The sequence below is a fragment of the Centruroides vittatus genome, unplaced genomic scaffold (assembly GCF_030686945.1).
Source record: "Centruroides vittatus isolate TY-2023 unplaced genomic scaffold, ASM3068694v2 contig_4, whole genome shotgun sequence".
NCBI classification, from domain to species: Eukaryota; Metazoa; Arthropoda; class Arachnida; order Scorpiones; family Buthidae; genus Centruroides; species Centruroides vittatus.
Genome location: NW_027122214.1, coordinates 1,164,509 through 1,183,134, shown reverse-complemented (window position 1 = coordinate 1,183,134; position 18,626 = coordinate 1,164,509). Strand labels below are relative to the sequence as shown.

The following is an 18,626-nucleotide window of genomic DNA, read 5'->3' as shown; positions in this document are numbered from 1 at the left end:
CTAATTATATAATTATACTAATTAATAATGTGGAAATAATGACGTACTTTTTTAAAATTGTGATTAAGATCAGGATAATAAATAAAAACACCCAACGCTGTTACGTAACGTGGAAGCGTTAGCGATTGTTTTTGCAGATACGAAAAAAATATTAAATTTCGATCAGCTATCTTATCATGATTTTGGGAATTCGATCATAAACAAATAACAGTATTTCAAAATAATGATTTAAAAAATTCCTGGAAATGAAATTCAAACTTATTTCGTAAGAATAACGAAAAAAGAAACTATACATTATACTGAATTTAACTGAGCCCAATATTTTGTTAACTAATCAATCAATTCGTGACGATAAGTGATTAAATTATCTATCATATTATAAAGTTTGGGTTTGATATCACTATTCTCTAGTCAACCCTCAAAATATTGATAATCTAAATTGAAACAAAAAGAAGATAATTTTTACTTTAGTTTCATATAACGTATAAAATTATTGTAAAGGATATATTAAACAATAATAATGTCAAAATTATATCGAAAAAATTAATTCTAAATAATTTAAAAGCATGTTTATCTTTCCTTGGAAATTATAATGAGAATTATATAACTAAATACTGTACTTCTTTTAAATGTGTAAAAGTTGAAAGTTGCCTCAAATTGCAGCATTGAAGTAGCGTGTATTATAATTTTTAAATAAAATGGAAAATATGAATTATTTTTAAAAATAAATAGTATAAAAATAAAGATATACAGTACATGCTGATGAAAGGTCACTTAAAAGCATCAGATTATTATTAAACTTCGAGTACCATTCTAAATTCTATAAGTTTGTATAAAATACGATATTTTGAACTCTTACCAAATATGTTATAAATTTTATAATCAAAAAGTTTAAAATTAAGTTTAAGTGATTCAATTAAAATGTTTCTATTAACGTATAGGTCTATAGCTAATCTTAAATTCGATATAGATTAAATTTTATTTAAAGTTAATATAAATAAATTTTCAGTACATATCGTTTTATTAAACATTTCATAATGAGTTCTACGCCATGTAATATTAGTCTTCGTGATGAGTATATAATCATTATGAAGAACTCTCATTGCCTAATATGTTTATGGAAGCGAACTAACCATTAATTGCACCAAACAAATCCGTGTTGCAAATTCACTACGGAAAGAACACGTGTAAAAAAATAAGTGTAAAGAAACACGAAAAAGATGATGATGAAGCGATTATGTCAAAAATACAAGGTCATTTTATGCACTTTACGTCCTCGGAGAAGTTTTTAAGGAGTGGTGACTATGTTTAAGTCTTTATCAACCATGGGCATTAACTGCATTTTTTCTTTCCTATTTTGTTTTATTTTTTTGTTAAGTCGAGGAATGGAAAAAAGATTTAATAAAGTCGTCTCTGAAAGACTTCAAATACAGAGAAGTGACCTTGTATTTTTGGTTGATTTTTTCCTTATTCCTCTTTCCTTTTTTCATGCATGTCGTTGTTATGTAAACTTAATATATTAGATTAGAATCCAGTAAACTATTTCTTTGTGTATACGTATGTATTTGGGAAATTAGTTATAACATTTATAATTTTTTAAGTCAATAAAGAGATACTTGTATATCACTTTCGCTTTCTATTCTTTCATCTAACATGAAAAACAAACCATTAAATGCCAACGAATGCCAATGCTGATCTGCTTATCTGCTTATATGCTTGTTTTTGAAAAATCAATAATTTGATCTTACGAAGTATTAAGCGAAAAGCATAGTTATATTTTTACTTTTTCTGGTTAGTTTAATGTAGTAAATCTATTTGTAATCGAGTTTAGAAATCAAATTAGTGAAAAGTACCTAATTTAAAAGCCGTATCATTTTTTTGCAGACTTCAATGACATTAAAGACGAAAAGACAACCGGTTTAAAGTGTCGCGCCTGGTAAACATTCAAATCGTGCGGAGAAAATTTAATTTAGATTGATAAGAACAGTTTGATGGTGTGATGATCAGTTTAGGTTTTGTTAGAATTATCCGTTAATAATTGTAAAATAATTTCATTTTAAGTTTATAACTTTTATTGATTTAAATAGAAGTTAGCACATCTAGAATAATATCTTTTTTAAATGTTTGCATAATATTGATCATAGGATTAATTAGAAATAATAGGAAAGGAATGCAAATAATATAAAAATAAAATACTTATAATTTACTTTATCGTGCAAATCTATTAATAAAACACAATGTTAATAATTATACTTTGTATATATAATAATATAATTAGTTATTAAATAGTGTAATTAATTATTTAATATTTAAAGTATTTAAAAATATTTTTTTATAATTTAATTATAATTATTATTTTTTTTATTTTCTACTATTACTGATTTTAAAATGTGTTGAATTAAGATTTTTAAAAGATAAACAAAAATGTTGTTAATATGTTGAGTTACTCGGATTAATTTTTTCATTAAATTTTTATTTTAATAATTCTTAAAAATTAAATACTTTTCGTTCAAATATTTTTTTGCTTTACTCTAAATATAGTTTCTAAAGATACTATAAAATATAGTAAAATCTAATCTTTAATATTTATAAAATTATTATTTAGTATTTAAAAAGCTTTATAAATATTGAAAATTTATATCAATAAAATAAAAAAGGTTTAATTGAAGACAATTGAAACAGTAAAAAAAAATATCAAAATGAATACAAAAGATAATTTTTAGGACTTTTAACGGGAAGAATTTAAGAAAAATTTGAATGGAAAAAATACTGTAGTAGTATGGTGAAACACAATAAAATATTCATCTTTTTTAGATTCCACCCAACACTACATAACCATAATTAACTAGAAATCTTAACAAGAAGATAAAATAAATTATTTACTACATCCTGTTTCTTTGAAGGAGAATTACTCTCCCCAAAATTGAATGCAAGAATATTTATTAATTTATTTCATATTTTTATAGATATTTTCAATCGATTTGTCTGTGCCAAAAGTTATTAATAATAATATTCTTTAATTGAATATCTTTTTATTAGTTAAATAAATAAATAAAATATCTAACTTTCATGTTTTACGAATAAATGAATTTACTAATTTTGAATTCCAAATATTAACTTTTAATTAACTTTTTCTGCTTACGAATAATCTTTTAATTTTAAACATGTTTTATAATGCAAAACGTATAATCTACAATTGATATTTGTTACTTGTATATAAAAATTTTTAAATATAAAATTAAACGAATTATAAATAAATATTAAACTTTGTAATTTTTTAACCCTACACATACCAAATATAATAAATTTTAATAATAATGAAAGCTTTCAGCTAGACATTAAATAATAACACCTTAGCCAAAATGCAAATTTTAAACTACGACTACTTTTAAATTATTTAAATTATAAAATTAAAATAGAAAACGTAATAAAAAAAATTCTCCTTGGAAAAAATGTAAATTATTTCATTAGAACTAAAGGATGTTGCAAAATTATAAATATTTTAATATTTCATCCGTATTCAAATTATCTGTTGTGAAATTCATTACATAATTAAATATTGCTATGTTTAGATTAATTTACAGATTTTAAAGTTTAGGAATATCTCCAAATTGAGCGTAATTAGCTGATAAAATCATAAAAATTATAACAACCAGCAATAGAAAAAATGAATTACTATAACATTCATTTTTCTTAACGACTATATCATTGATGAATTAAAAATCTAGAGATTCTAGAAGTAAAAACAACGAGAAGGGAGAATTGAGTACTAGGATGTACTAGGTTCCTTATTTGACCTAAATTTCACTTGTTTTTATTACTTTCTCTTTTCGACCAACATCTTTAAAATACTGTATTTAAAAATTTCAAGTTAGAAATTCTTTTCTATACAGTAAAAGCAGTAATTAGATTTCTTCTAATTATAGATATAATTTATAATTATCACGATAGACGAAATTTTTTCCAACGTGACCTTGATTTTTCTAAAGGATTCAGTGACGTAAAGGTGGTATTTAATATTCTAAAACTGTCATGGATTGTCTTTGTTCCTTGAATAATTGAAAGATGTCGTAATATAGAATTTCCCCTGTTTTAGTCTTCTTCTTTCTTAATGAATTAAATGAACAATGAATGAAGTTTGAGCTAAATTAATTTTTTTTAACTAATAATATCTTACGAAACATTAATTGTTCATAGACCTATTTAAATGAAAGCAAATTTTAATGAATCTAAGATTTCAAATTTTAAAAAATTTTATAATTTCAAATTTTCAAATTTTATATATAAAAATTCATAAAAATGAATAATTTTTATAGAATGTTTTATCCAGTATTTTTTCATATTTATATATCAGTTTCAACACTATAAAGTATATCTAAGTCTCGATAAATTAAATTTATTTGCCAATTCATTTAAGTTTAACTTATATAATTTATTTAAACAATTTTTAATCGTTTTTATAATTATAAAATTTACTGCCGAATTTATTGCATATTTCTCATTCTCTTGCTTTTCTAGCCATATAAGAAAATTTCTTTTATTAAACTGTTTCGCATCAATATTCGTTTTAATAAGTTAGTTCGAAAATTTATGAAAAATATTTAAACGGGATAATAACTAAACAGGCAATTTTCTATAAATGCAAATTATAGAGTACTGTATATTAATTACTTATTGCATAAGAATGTAAGTCTATCAACAGACACAATACATATATTTTTTATGATATTAGTTTGATGCATATACTTAATATTACATTATAATTAAGCAGCAATAAAATGTTAATATCTTTATATATAATAAACATCTATTTAATGTTTCTCAATTTAAATTTTATTTTAAAAATATGTTAGCATTTTTTACTTGCGGATACGGCAATAAATGTATCAGAAATTTATGTTTTAGTAACATTATAATTTTGGTTGCCTTAGAACAGTGTTTCCGCATCTTTAATTCATTTTAAAAAACAGTGTAGTGTATTCAAAAAACACTTGACCATTCAACATCCTTTATTCAATTATCTCTTACATCTGTCAAGACGTGTTCGGCATGTTTCGGGCGCTTATTTCTCCTCATCAATTGACACAGTAAAGTGTACAGTACTATACATTACAAAATCTTAAAGCATTACTCATCCCGACAGATGATATACAAGGAAGCAATGGCTGTAAGCATTTTATTTTATCAATAAGTTATTGAATAAAATGGTCAACGTTGAATGGTCGAGTGTTTTCTGAATATACTGCATTGTGTGTTTAAAAACTAACACTTATTTTTATCATTTTAATAAATTATATATGCTTTATGTAATATTTTGTATAAAATATACAACGATAATTCATTAACAGATTGTTCCATATTAGAACAGAGTTAAAAATATCAAAATTGTTCATTCGAAAATGTAAATAAATACTAAATATCAATTAGAAGATTTAGAATATAATAAGGTAGGAATAAATAACTTAAATACTTTGTTAGACATAATTTAAGAGATAGTCGAAAAATTAGAGTAAAATACGGACTTTGAAAAAATAATTTTAAAAAGTTTATCTGGCAAATTTTAATTAATGAATTATTTTGTATATTTATTTATGTATTTGTTTCATTAAATAAAATAGTTTGCTATTGCTTAGTATTTAATTAACTAATTTAATTAACAAGAAAAAAAATCTTCAGAAATATGTTTTGGAATTCATTTGTATTCCAAAATAGAACCTATTTCTGCGTCATTACATATTTCACTTTTATTTCAATATTCTTTTACTGTTAAGAAAATAACTAACTACTAATAATTTAAGTCTGTATTCTGCAGTTTTGTTATTTGAATTTTTATCTATCTTCAATAGGCTATATTTATAAAACTTATAGCCTATATAGGCCTATAAAACGGAGGTAACCAGTCACCACCTCTTTTCCTAGCTTCGATAAAATTATTTCATTTTAATTTAGCATGTCACATTGATATTAATATATAGAAGACATTCGCTTTTTATAAATAAGTTATTTATAATCATTCCGAATTAGCAAAATATTTAGAAAACAAGATAAATACGATCAAATTCTATATTAATATTCACATTGTTTAATAATAATTTTAATTCAAACGTTTTTTTTCACAAATTCTCAATACAATTTATTGTGAAACCTGTTTTATTAAGTCAATTATTTTCTGATATAAAATTAGACAATCTTCACTCGCTATAAGCATAATACAAAAATATAGATTATACTATATTTAAAAGTTTTACAAGTTAATTCATCTGTAGATCATTTCTGAAATTAAAATATTGTATATAAAATAAGAGCAGAAATGATAAGCAAAGTTCGAATAAATTAATACAAATTACGCAATGACGTCCTTGAAATGTTCATTAGACAATAAGATGATGTCACAAAAGGATCCGCCCAAATATATCAGAACGCCTCCGGATACAAATCATGGTCATCTTGTGCACATCACCTTGACACTATTTCTTCCTCGTTTTAATCTATCTGCCCACTGTCTCTGGGGTTTCATTTGAAAATATTTAAATTACCTTTCGTTAAATGACATCTTACAAATTTAGATTATCAAACTTACATAGATATATTTATTTAAATGGCGAACAATTTCGTAAATAGTTAAATTTTTTATTATTCGTAATTTTAAAAAAATTAATGTAAAACTTGCATTTATCTTTTACGTATAATTTCCTTATCTAGCAAATATAGAAATTGTAAAAAACTCTAATTTTTGTTTTTAATTAAAGTGTATTAAAATTATTTAATTAATTCAAAAGTTATATTTATAAAAATTAAAAGCATTTCATTAAAAAGAATGTTTAGTCGATCATAATTACTGCTTAAAAATAAGTTACTTCATATAATAATTTCCTGAAGCAAAATCCTTAATTAGGTTATAGTTACTTTTTCCACAAGTTTATAGTTTGAAATCGTTATAAATAAGTTAAACAAGTTGACAAATTTATTTTGGAAACATTAAATATTATTTTATAAATTTTAATCTAACTGTTGTAAATTTTTAATCATATTAACTTAAATGATAGCTTACAAATTAAGAATATTAGGCTTATATATAGCCATATTTAATATAAGTTATAAATATTAAATATTTTTACAATATATTACTGTATTACAAATGTTTTTAAAACTTTTAATATTTGCTAGATAAAACCTATACGAAATTAAGTTACCTATTTATTATTTAATAAAACTTTTTGAATTTTCTCCAAGTATTTTGTAATAAAACCACATTTGGAGATTATCTTATTAAAAATTACCGTTTTTTTTTCTTATATTTTTCAGGACTTTTTAAATACTTTTTTACGCGTTTTCTTTCTTATTTTATCGTATTTGCTTTAAGCATAAAAATTAAAATAATATAGCAACTTATTTAGCGCTTAAAACAATATCTGAACATTTCGGTATTATACCAAATTTATTATTAGCCTCAATATATCTTACTTATATAAGTCGAAAAAATTCTTTTATATTATCATTTTTAATAGATGGAATTTTACGAGTATCCTTGACCTTGATATAGTTAATTATTATTCCACTTAACCTACTGCATTTACACGATAGCAAGACATATACAGAATTATAAAAGGATAACACTGTTGAACATTTTATTAACATCTTTTAGTTTAAAGTAAAATTTTAAAAAATTAAAACACAACTCTTCGTTGGAAAAAGCATAAGCTATTAATTATTATTCAGTATAATTTTTAATGATCTAAAATTTATTTATTGTCTATAAATTATTTGCCATTGTTTTCATTATAACTCGTCGATAAAATTAATATGGGCCTAAATCATTAAAAAAAAACTTTGTAAAATTAAAAATAAAATTTTAGATATAAATTTTGTTATAATTTAAAAATTTTTAATGACACTTTAATATCATAAATAATTGCACATTATATATGTTTTTAATTTCTTTATACATATAAAATGTAATGCCTCAAATTTTATATATACTGTAGGCCCGTAGGGCCTATATATTAAATTGTTATTTAAATTGAAACTTGAATGGACTTATTTGCAACTGAAAAAATTATTTTAACAGTATAATTTCAAGTGTTAAAACTTTCGAAAGACTCTTAGAACAAAAATATAAGCACTAATCTTTTTCATTCGGATCAGAAAAATCCTGTAAATTTTTTTAAAAAATAATGAAGGTAAATCGTCAATAATTAAATAAAAATTTCAAATTTTTAATGATTAAATATAAAATAAGTGTATTAAGTTAAAATATTCATCTATTTATTTTCTAAGGAAATTTACTGGAAAGTTCGAAACGTCATGGTCAAGGTCAGAAGAACCTGTAAAAAGTGGGATGAGACGTGAATGAAGGTCATCTCCTTACAGATACAACTATTTGCCAGATGAAGCATCGCTGAAGGAAGCAAGTTTGAGATTCTCACATGGTTCCTATAACGATCAGATAGACCCTGTCTCAAGGTAAAAAAAAGGAGGGGTGTGTATTCGGACGTCTATTCTATCAAATCAGGAAATATGACATTTAAGGTTTTATTTTTGATTGCGTAATTTGCAGTACATGCACACACCTTCTCACTACCATCCCCCCATTTAGAGATATATAAAAGGAACTCTGTTCCCTCAATATTCATTCTGCTTATCTTTGAAGAAGCATTATCAATTCTAACAATATGAAGACCCTGGTAAGTACGAATCTTTAATTCATCCTTATCAGCATTGTACATTCTTCCTAGTAAGTCTTATATTAACTAATTAAAATTTTACAGATTGCTCTCATTTTCTTGGCCCTTGTGATCGCCACTCTTGGCGCCGTCGTATATTCACCATATTCGTACGGCTACGGCTACGGCTACGGACATCCCTACGGCTACTACTCATCTTACGTTCCCGGTGTTTATGGTGGTTATTACGGTCACAAATATTATTATTAGAAAAGTGAGCATTTTAAATTAAAATGTAAAACCATCAATTAAATCTTTTTACTCAATTTTTACACATATTTATTTTCTTTTTCAGAAAATTGTTTTGTAAAGTTTCTTCCTAATTCCTTCTGAAGTTGGACGTCCAAATTCACTCTTTTCCTGTTTTATGTTTCTTTTTGTGAAATTTTTTCTATTTTAAAATAAAATACAAAAAAGCATTCTTAAATTCAGTTGTCATGTGTTTATTAAGTTCTAATTTTGGTATACGGAAAACAATATTTCATATAAAATGTCAAATTTTAAATAAAATCGAACGGGTTTATTTTAAAAATTTTAAAAATTGGAATAAAGTAAGTTTCATATTATAATAGGCCTATATTTTTAAATGTTTTCCTATCAAAAATAATCAAAATTAAAATTATTTACAAAAATAAAATATCAAATATAAATATTTTAACAATAAAAATCAATAATAATAATAATAATAAAGATCTTTACCAAAATATATATTTTTTTTTAATAATGAACGTTTTAATACTGTTTACGTATTTTAAAAACGAATCTTGTATGGAAAAACATATTTTTAAATTTAAATGTATTTTAAGCTTTAAAACTGAAGCTTGTATAGAGTATAGTCTATCTATAATATAACATGTAAATAATTAAAGAACTAAACAAAATATTCTTTTAAAATATTCTGTTTAGAAAAATGTGCAAGAAAACGTTTATATAACTAAATAATAGAGATGTTGAGGCCGAAGTTTTAAATGCGAAAACGTGTACGTCGGGCGTTCGGCACTGCTTTCCTGTAAACCGAGAAGTCTGACAATGGAGTTTAAAATGTCGAGCATGATTCCACTGACTTTCCAAACACCAAACACCATTGTCAAACTTCTAGGCTTACAGGAAAGTGGTGCTGAACGTCAGACGTACACGTTTTTGCGTTTAAAACTTCGGCTTCAACATCGCTAATATAATAAAATTTTGTTAACCAATCAGCATATAGTTATGTATAATTTAACTCCACCTACTAACACCTCATTGGACTACTTTCAATCGTATTCTCCAATAAAGAATATTCTTTACCTATTTTTACATTAGCTCTGATTAATATTGGATATTTTTAAGAGCAGATAAATATTTTCAATAAACATAATTTATATATTAATACACATTATATTGCAGTTAAAAGTTATATTTAATTAATTATTACTAAATAATGATATACTTAAACAAATACAATGAAAGAAATAATCATATTTTAAAGCTATTTATGTTATTAGAAATTCTACTAATAAAATAAATCGTATTACAGTTTAAAATTGAATTATTTTTCACATAATTGAATTGAATATTTTATCACAATAAATAAGCCTATATTTTATCATAACTTATAATTAATTTACTCCAAAATTATTAAAATTTATGTTGTTTTTTAAATAAAGTAATGCAGCTAAAACATTTATATTTGTTTAAGCTGTTTAAATATTTTCATTTTTTTTAAAATTATTAGACTCTTAGTTCATTTAAATATAAGTTTACTTATATTTTAATGAACTCATAATAACTATATAGTTACAATAGTTAGACTTATAATTATACTTTATAAATAATAATTCTTCATTCCCACTTTCAAAATTGTAAGGTTGTTACAATGTAACCTGACCAACTCAACATGTAGAAATAGCTGCAACTGAATATTCTAAGTGAAGAGGTAGCCTACTTACTACTCGATTAAGCTCGGATATGTAAAATTGAAAGCAGATAACTTACTACGCTCCACAATTACGGTTAACAGTACCGTAACTTAAAGATATCGAATAGAAATACTGTACTGTACAGTACTTAAATTTAATATTATCGGAATCAAAAATCATTTGGCTTTAAATAGCATCTTTAAGATGTAAAAAATGTCGACGCTACAGTTTCATAAAGTTCGCTGGATTGTTAGTCTCCATCCGTTCTGAGTTAGATGACAGTGATGCGGAAGGAATCTCTTTCACGGTAATTATACGGCCATCAATAAATTGCATGGGACACTTCGTGCACTTCTTGTCAGAGACTACATTAGGCGGTAAGCAGGATAAGCATTGCATCGAGGCGTTTTATACACTAGGACGCTGTTTTAACGTTTAAAAATATTAAAAAAAAGTGGATAAAAATATAAACACAACAAAAATATTTTAAGAATCTGTACTATTTTACTATTTCTGCAATTATTTTCACGAAGAACTTTGCTATAAATTATTTATAAAATGTTATTTTACAAACTTAGAAATTTGCATTAAGCTTCAAATACAAATATTATAATTATTACTGTAAATAAATTTTGTAAGCTTAAATCATGCACAGCTTGACTTAATCCTAAGTATTACAATGCGTCGGCAGCATTATAGCCATTCACGGTATAAACTTTAATAATTTCGTTTTAATGTAAATTTCATTCTTGATTTGTTCGAGTGCTATCTCAGTTGCGACAGCACAACTACAGTAGGACAGCACACAAACAGCATACAATTAGTTTCATCTATAATGGACGTCCTCTAATTTGTTTAAATCATAAGTTTATTTCATCAAATTAAATAAATGAAATAACGGAACTGGAAATATTAAACTAATTAAATGATCAGTTCAGCAAGTGAGATAATATTAGCCAATGGTTCTAGCGTTGACCATTTTTATTCCGCGATAGCGCCGTCATTATTAGATCTAGAGATATGAAAAATGATGTATTTATAGTTTTTTTTTATTCTTATTGTATTAAACTCGGGTACTTTCATTCAAAAGTTTTGAGTTATAATATCTTTAATCGTAATCGTGCCACGTAACTTATTTACATATCCTAAGCTTGGATTGGTGTAACTTGTGTATCAATTTTCACTAGGTTCTCTCAACTACAACGCTTTTTTAGTAACCTATATTGAGTTAGTCGAGATAATTTCTGACTATCTTGTGTTTTACATAATTAATTTTTATGGGGATTTTAATTAAAATTCTAAACATTTTAAATACTTAACGGATATAATAGGCTATATAAATGAATTTATCACGAATATCGTGAATTAGAGCTTAATTTTTGAAACATAATCACGGAATTCACAACTCCACGTTAAGAATGACAGAGTGATAGGCCTATTAACAAAAGCTATCTATTATCACAGACAATCTACATCACGACCACAAAAGTCTGGAAAAAACAATCGGATTTGTATTTGATATTTCAAGGTGAAAGGAAGGAGGATTCAGATAATATTTTCGCACAAATCAAATTTTTTAATTAAATAAATTTTAGTCACATTCGAAAATGTAATCATTTTATTGGAAGGAATCTCTAATCTCAAGTAACATAATTTATGCCGTTATCTTAATGAATTTTTTCATTTTCTCTTTCAGTTTACTATAAAAAGGAGACTGGTTATTCTCAAAAACTCATTCTTGTTAATTTCAAACAAGTGTAACCTTTAACATCATGAAAGCTTTGGTAAGTAGATTTACTCTTAACAAATTTATACGAATTTTTGCAACTTTTATATTAAATGATTATTCATTTTTTCAGGTATCCCTTTTGCTTTTTGCTTTTATCGTTGCTACTCTCGGAGCTACTATAGACGTACATCCGTTTACTGGATACGGCCATGATATCTATGGAGGATATGGATATCCCTACGGAAACGACCAATCTCCCTATAATTCCAAAATTTACGGTGGGCATTATGGATACACTCCCGGAATTTACGGCGATTATTTAAAAAATTCTAAAATCTACGGCGGTTATTATGGCTATCCCAAAGTTTATGGTTATTAATAACAGACTGATAGTAAGCATAACTAATAATATATTAACTTTCTCTTAAAATCTATTTAAATTGATAATTTTTCTTTTTACAGACTTAATGAAATAATATTTCTTCTGCCCAGTCAAAAGTCGATGTAGGTCTACAGATTATTTTCTTCTTTTTGTAATATTTTAAATGAAAAAATAAATAAAAATATTTTGTTCATGTTTATTTTTGTTGTATTTCATTTTAATTATAGGTTAAATGCATGAGTTAGCATTTAAAAATTCTCATAAAGTGGTAAAATTAGTTTAAATTTGAATAAAAATTGATTTAATTAATAAGCTATATCAAGGTTATTATCATTTGTAAAAGAAAAAAAAAGTTAATTGAATCGATTCGATTTTATTGCAATTACTGGCATTTTGAAGCTCTAAGAGGAAAGATTGTCAAAATTTACAATGCTATTTTAAAGAAAATACTAATCAATTAATTATAATTTTAGACAGATATTAACAAATAATGTTCTAATAAAGTTAATTTCATAATAAAAATAGTATTAGAGTGGTTTCTAAAATGGTATCTGTTAATACCGGTTGGAAATTAAAAAATTGATTAATAATAATGTACAGTACAGTATCAAGATCCAAGATTAAGGAAGGAGAACACTTGTATTTATTTGAAAGAAACTTTGAAAAAAAAAATCTATTGCAAAAAGTATTTAGCATAGATATTAGAGTATTGATAAATTCAGATTTCAAAAATTTACCAAATATCTATAATACAGGACGCCCCAGTTAAAATCGGTCTACTGAAAAAGATTCATTTGAATCGTACCCAATAGACCGATTTTAGATGCAAAGGACACTCGTTGAAAATTTTATTTTAACATTATTTAAATGTAGGCCTATAGAAACTTACAGATACTAAAAGGTGTGTCCTTGTGCGTCTAACTTATTCACTTTTTTGTAGGAAAATAATCTTATTCAGACTGACGTTAAGTAACAATGACATCGATAGTTTCAATACTTCTGAGAATGCTTTTATTCGATTCGCGTATAGTTCTAGGATTAGTCTTATACACTTTCTTTTTTAAATATTTCCTATAAAATTTACTTCACTAATGCTTCATTATCTCAGCCGGGCCTATTTTAAGTGAACACTCAATATTTTAGCATTGACTCTTCTCGGTTTACCACCCGTTTTTTCTCGATTACTACTAATCATTATAATATGATTTAAATAAATGTTTTTTACCCAAGAATTTCTAGAAAATTTAGTTTTCAGTCGCGAATCCCCCCCCAAAAAAAAACAGCTCAAGGCACGAAACCATTATAAAATTAGATTTATATATCTGAAACAGAAAAGTATCCAATTATGATTTTTTAATTTTTTTTTTTTTTTTAGTAGAAATGAATGTTGTATCTTACAGATCATAAACGATGATTAAAATTTTATAACGAATTAATGAAACTATGTAATGACCGCAATAAATACAATGTCATTTGTTATTTTTTACGTAGATTTATAATCAATTTCAATATAATACAATAATATCATTATATGATAATACAAATATAAATCAAGTGCAACAAAACAGTCAACGTAATAAACATTTTTATTACGCTTTAAACAAAGCTTCGTTTATGCCCATACCAGTAATGGCGCACCTGTGACTCGCGCGACGATTTCAAGCTACTGCATTGAATATTTAGAAAGTTTTACGTTTTTATAAATTAAAAAAATATATATTTTTTCTAGATTTCAAAACTTTGCATATGTAATGTAAAAGCAGTCCTACAGCTCTCGAGAAAAGTCTTGATTATGAATCTTTGATAGAAAAAATTATCAAATAAACAACAGTAGATTTCCCATTAAAAGAAATATTTGTTGATATTATAATCACATTATTATTTTCTTTTCACTTATATAAACTACAGTTTATTTTTATTTTTCTGATATAAATTAAAAAGGTAAATAAAGCAAAATTTGTAAGCATTTCTTATTAGTTTTTTAATTACTCAAATATTTGATCCGCGATTTGGAGTTACTAAATTTTGAATTTAGTTTTGACCCACCTTCGGATAAAGGTTTGCCGTCACTAGTTTATAGAATTACTCCCCTCTTATCAAACGTTCATTAGATTAAAAAGATTTTTTAGTTTAGTTTTAATACAAGTATGTTTAGTTACGTGTTCAATAATTTTGTTTAAATTTTTTTATTATGTTATTCTTTTTTACATATATATTAACAATTAGAAATTACAAAGTTTGAATAACTGTTTATAATATTACTTTAGAAATTCATTAAAAATTAAAAGAAACAATGTAACAAAATAAATGTCTTCACGTTTCTTCCTTTCTTTATATCTCAGGAACATAAATCTCACGTTTTGCATATTAAGGCGGAGAGTCTCAAGATAAAGGTAGATTTTGATACTGTACATTACTATAGCGTACATAGGTTATGTATACAATGCTCAGTATTTTCATGAATATTTAATTAAAAAATTGTGTATATCTATATTTGAACATCGGAGTTGTAGGTACCGTACTGTACAGTATATAATTCAAGCCCACCCTGTACAGTACTGTACATATCGAACATTTTATTTTGATTTTGAAGTCATGTTTTGTTTTTCTATAATAAATTCTTATTTACAATAAAATTGTTACATTACACGTCTTCATCAGGGCCGGATTATCGAATAGACAAATTAGACAAATGTCTAGGGCCCGTAATTCGGAGGGGCCCGGCTTCAGTGCAGAAGATTTCTCTGTTTTAAAACGAGTTAAAAATTATTTAAGAAATTCGATAGGACAGAAAAGGCTGTATTTAACAATCTTACTAAGCTCCGCTCGACCAGCCATTACCTAAAAAAAAGGTCAACAGCCACGCGTGCGTCAGAAGTAATGTGCGCCACGAGATCTCTCGCACCATCTAGAAATATTCCTAGGGCCGCCTCTCGTGGTAGTACTAATGTATGGTTATGATTTATTTTCTAAATCTAAACTTATACGTCGCGACATCGCATATTCGATATAGCGTTCAAGTTGCTCGAGTGCGAAGATATTACAATTCAATAGCTGTTTTATAAAAGAGTTAAAAAGGGTGACACTACGGTGTGACTTGGGGTGACATCACTATATCCGCACCGGGTGTCACCCATGCTAGCTACGCTAATGTCACATTATATAAGATTTGTTTAGAAGCAACTTATTTAAATGGGGCCCCAATTAAAATTTTGTCTAGGGCCCGCTAGAGGCTTAATCCGGCGCTGGTCTTCATTATTCTACGACTTATAATAAAATAGTAGTCCTTTAGTTACAGTATAATGTAGTAACATTCTCTCTTCAGTTCAATCAATGGTTATAAATGGTTTTGCATTACTGTCTTAGAATTAAATTTAATAAATTTATTTGTTTTCTCTGCTTAAAATTTTTTAAAATCTTTATTAAGACTATTTTCATGATTTTTTTTTATGTTCGAAATAACAGTATTTCATTTCTTATATTTAATTACTTGTATCAAAAACTTACTATTATTTGGTAAATAAATGATACGTGACAAAGCATTTTATATATTTTATATTAATTTTTACTTGATATTTTTAGAGCTTTGACTTTTTTTGTACTGTTGAATCTGCTTGTCATTTCATTTTGATATTTGAATAAGAATTTCATTTTTAACATCACAATTTTGTTTGTTGTCATTATTAATAAATTATTAAAGAAGATGAAAATAAATATTGAACAATAAGTTTATAATCAAGTTGTAATAAGTTATTTTTAAAATCTAAATTGTTATACATTATTATTTTCTTTAATATACTCAGATTAAATATCTAATTCATTATTGAAAACACAGTTAAATATTTTTTTTATTATTCTATAAAATTCGTGATATAAAGAAATTAATCCTAGACTAACTAAAGCTGCATTTTAAAATTACAATTGAATCATAATGCTTACTTAAATAAACAATATTTTAAAATGATAATATATTTTAAATTAAATTACATTTTCATGTGATATACTGTATACAGTAAATCATTTTAAATGAATATTTTGTGCTACAATTCGTAAAATTGATATTGTTTATCCATCTTTACGTAATATTCAATATACTTATTCGTGCAAACATTTGCAAATACAAAGCTAATTTTTTTCCATAATAGAGGTCAATCATATATCGATTTAAAATTCGATTTTAAAATTTTTCTACAATTTTTTTCTCTAAAAATTATTTAAATCGAATTTCATTGTATAGTGGGAAAATTCTTAAATCTGTCGACAAATAAACATCTGTACCTTCAAGGTTGTAAATCATCGCCTAAGGGCAGGGAGTGCCGGATGAGCTGGAGAAAGAAACGATCCCTTTTTACGTAACAGTCAAGTGTGCGAGTCTGTTCTTTGTCTCGATATGTAACGGTCATGATAATTAATTGAGTTAAAAGTCCTTGTAGGAAGGCGACATTTAAAAATTCATACAATTAATACAAAATTAAATATCATTGATATCATAAAATGAAACACATAATATTATGTAGTGTAAAAAAAATTAAGCTAAAATAAAAGTAACACTGTGGAAAATTTTTAAAAAAATGATTACGAATGACAAACATAAGAAATAAATAAATAAGATTCTAGTCACATGTTGAGATAAAATTCAGATCAGAATGGATTACAGTAATTTGAATATGACAATGATGAAATTAGTGAATGATGAAAGATGATAAATTATTGAATGATGAAAGATGATAAATTATTGAATGATGAAAGATGATAAATTATTGAAAGATGAAAGATGATAAATTACCTTTAGGATAATTGATAACAGAGATAAGATTTAATTTTATGCAAAAAAGTGAGGACAAATGAATAATATAAAATTGCATTTCCTTACAAAATAAATAAAAAAAATTACAAGATTAATCATTTTTCATTATGAAGATATTTGATTGATATTTAATTTGTGGCGATTGAAACAATTGAAATGAGACTGTATAATGATGTTTTTTTAATGATGATTGTGTATATTGTTTCCTGACTCCTCTCCAGCGACCAGGAGTCATTGGAGAGGAGTCAAGAAACAATATACGAGAATATTAGTAAAACAATTTATAATTTTATATAGAAATAAGATCCTGATAGTTAGCACATTGATTAATAAATCCTGAAATGTTTCTAGTCCACTGAAGAATCTGTAAATATAAAAACAGAGAGAAGTAATTGTTATCCAAATAAGAGCAGCATAACAAAAATTATAAATATTGTAAACTAAAGTTTGTTGCTGAATGAATGTTTCATTTTAGAAGGGACTGAGCATTAATATATTTTGAGATTAAAATAGTATATGTTTTTTTTGGATTAGCAGCTAAACAGATTCATATGAAACGCTATGAAATGATTTGCAGTTTAATGTCATTAAGGGAAACAAATAAAAATAATGAAGTTTATTTCTTTTTCTAAAGATTATTTTCTTGGATTTCTGGAAGCAAATATTTAAATAATTTTGAAGATAAAATGAATATATGAGTAACTAAACATTTAACGTATAGTATTTATGCCATATGTCAATCATTGAATTATTAAGCATTCAATATATGTCTATGGAATATAAAATTGAAATGAAAATCGTTTGACTGTAACAAATTTTTGCACACTAATTTTACACTTAAAATGAATTTAAATATTAGAATTTGTTTGACAATAAAAAACAGAAAAATGTAATGATATTACTTTAAAATTTATAAGTAAATACGTTAAACATTTTTTTCTGTTATGAAATATGTATTTATTAATATAATTAAAATTAAAATCTGAAATTTAGAATTATTTAACATATAAACCTATAAATTATTTAAAATATATTTTATCTCAGAACAAACTTAATCTATTTCTATAACAAAATAATTTTTGATTAA

At 25.0% G+C, this 18,626-nt stretch overlaps 1 long non-coding RNA gene across 1 annotated transcript; it reads left to right on the top strand.

The window, feature by feature from the left end:
- Nucleotides 1-12,380: 12,380 nt before the first annotated feature.
- On the top strand, nucleotides 12,381-12,931 carry LOC136976240 (uncharacterized). The gene is made up of 3 exons (XR_010880897.1): nucleotides 12,381-12,405; nucleotides 12,481-12,742; nucleotides 12,813-12,931. It is a non-coding gene; the product is annotated as an uncharacterized lncRNA (long non-coding RNA).
- The last annotated feature ends 5,695 nt before the right edge of the window (nucleotides 12,932-18,626 follow it).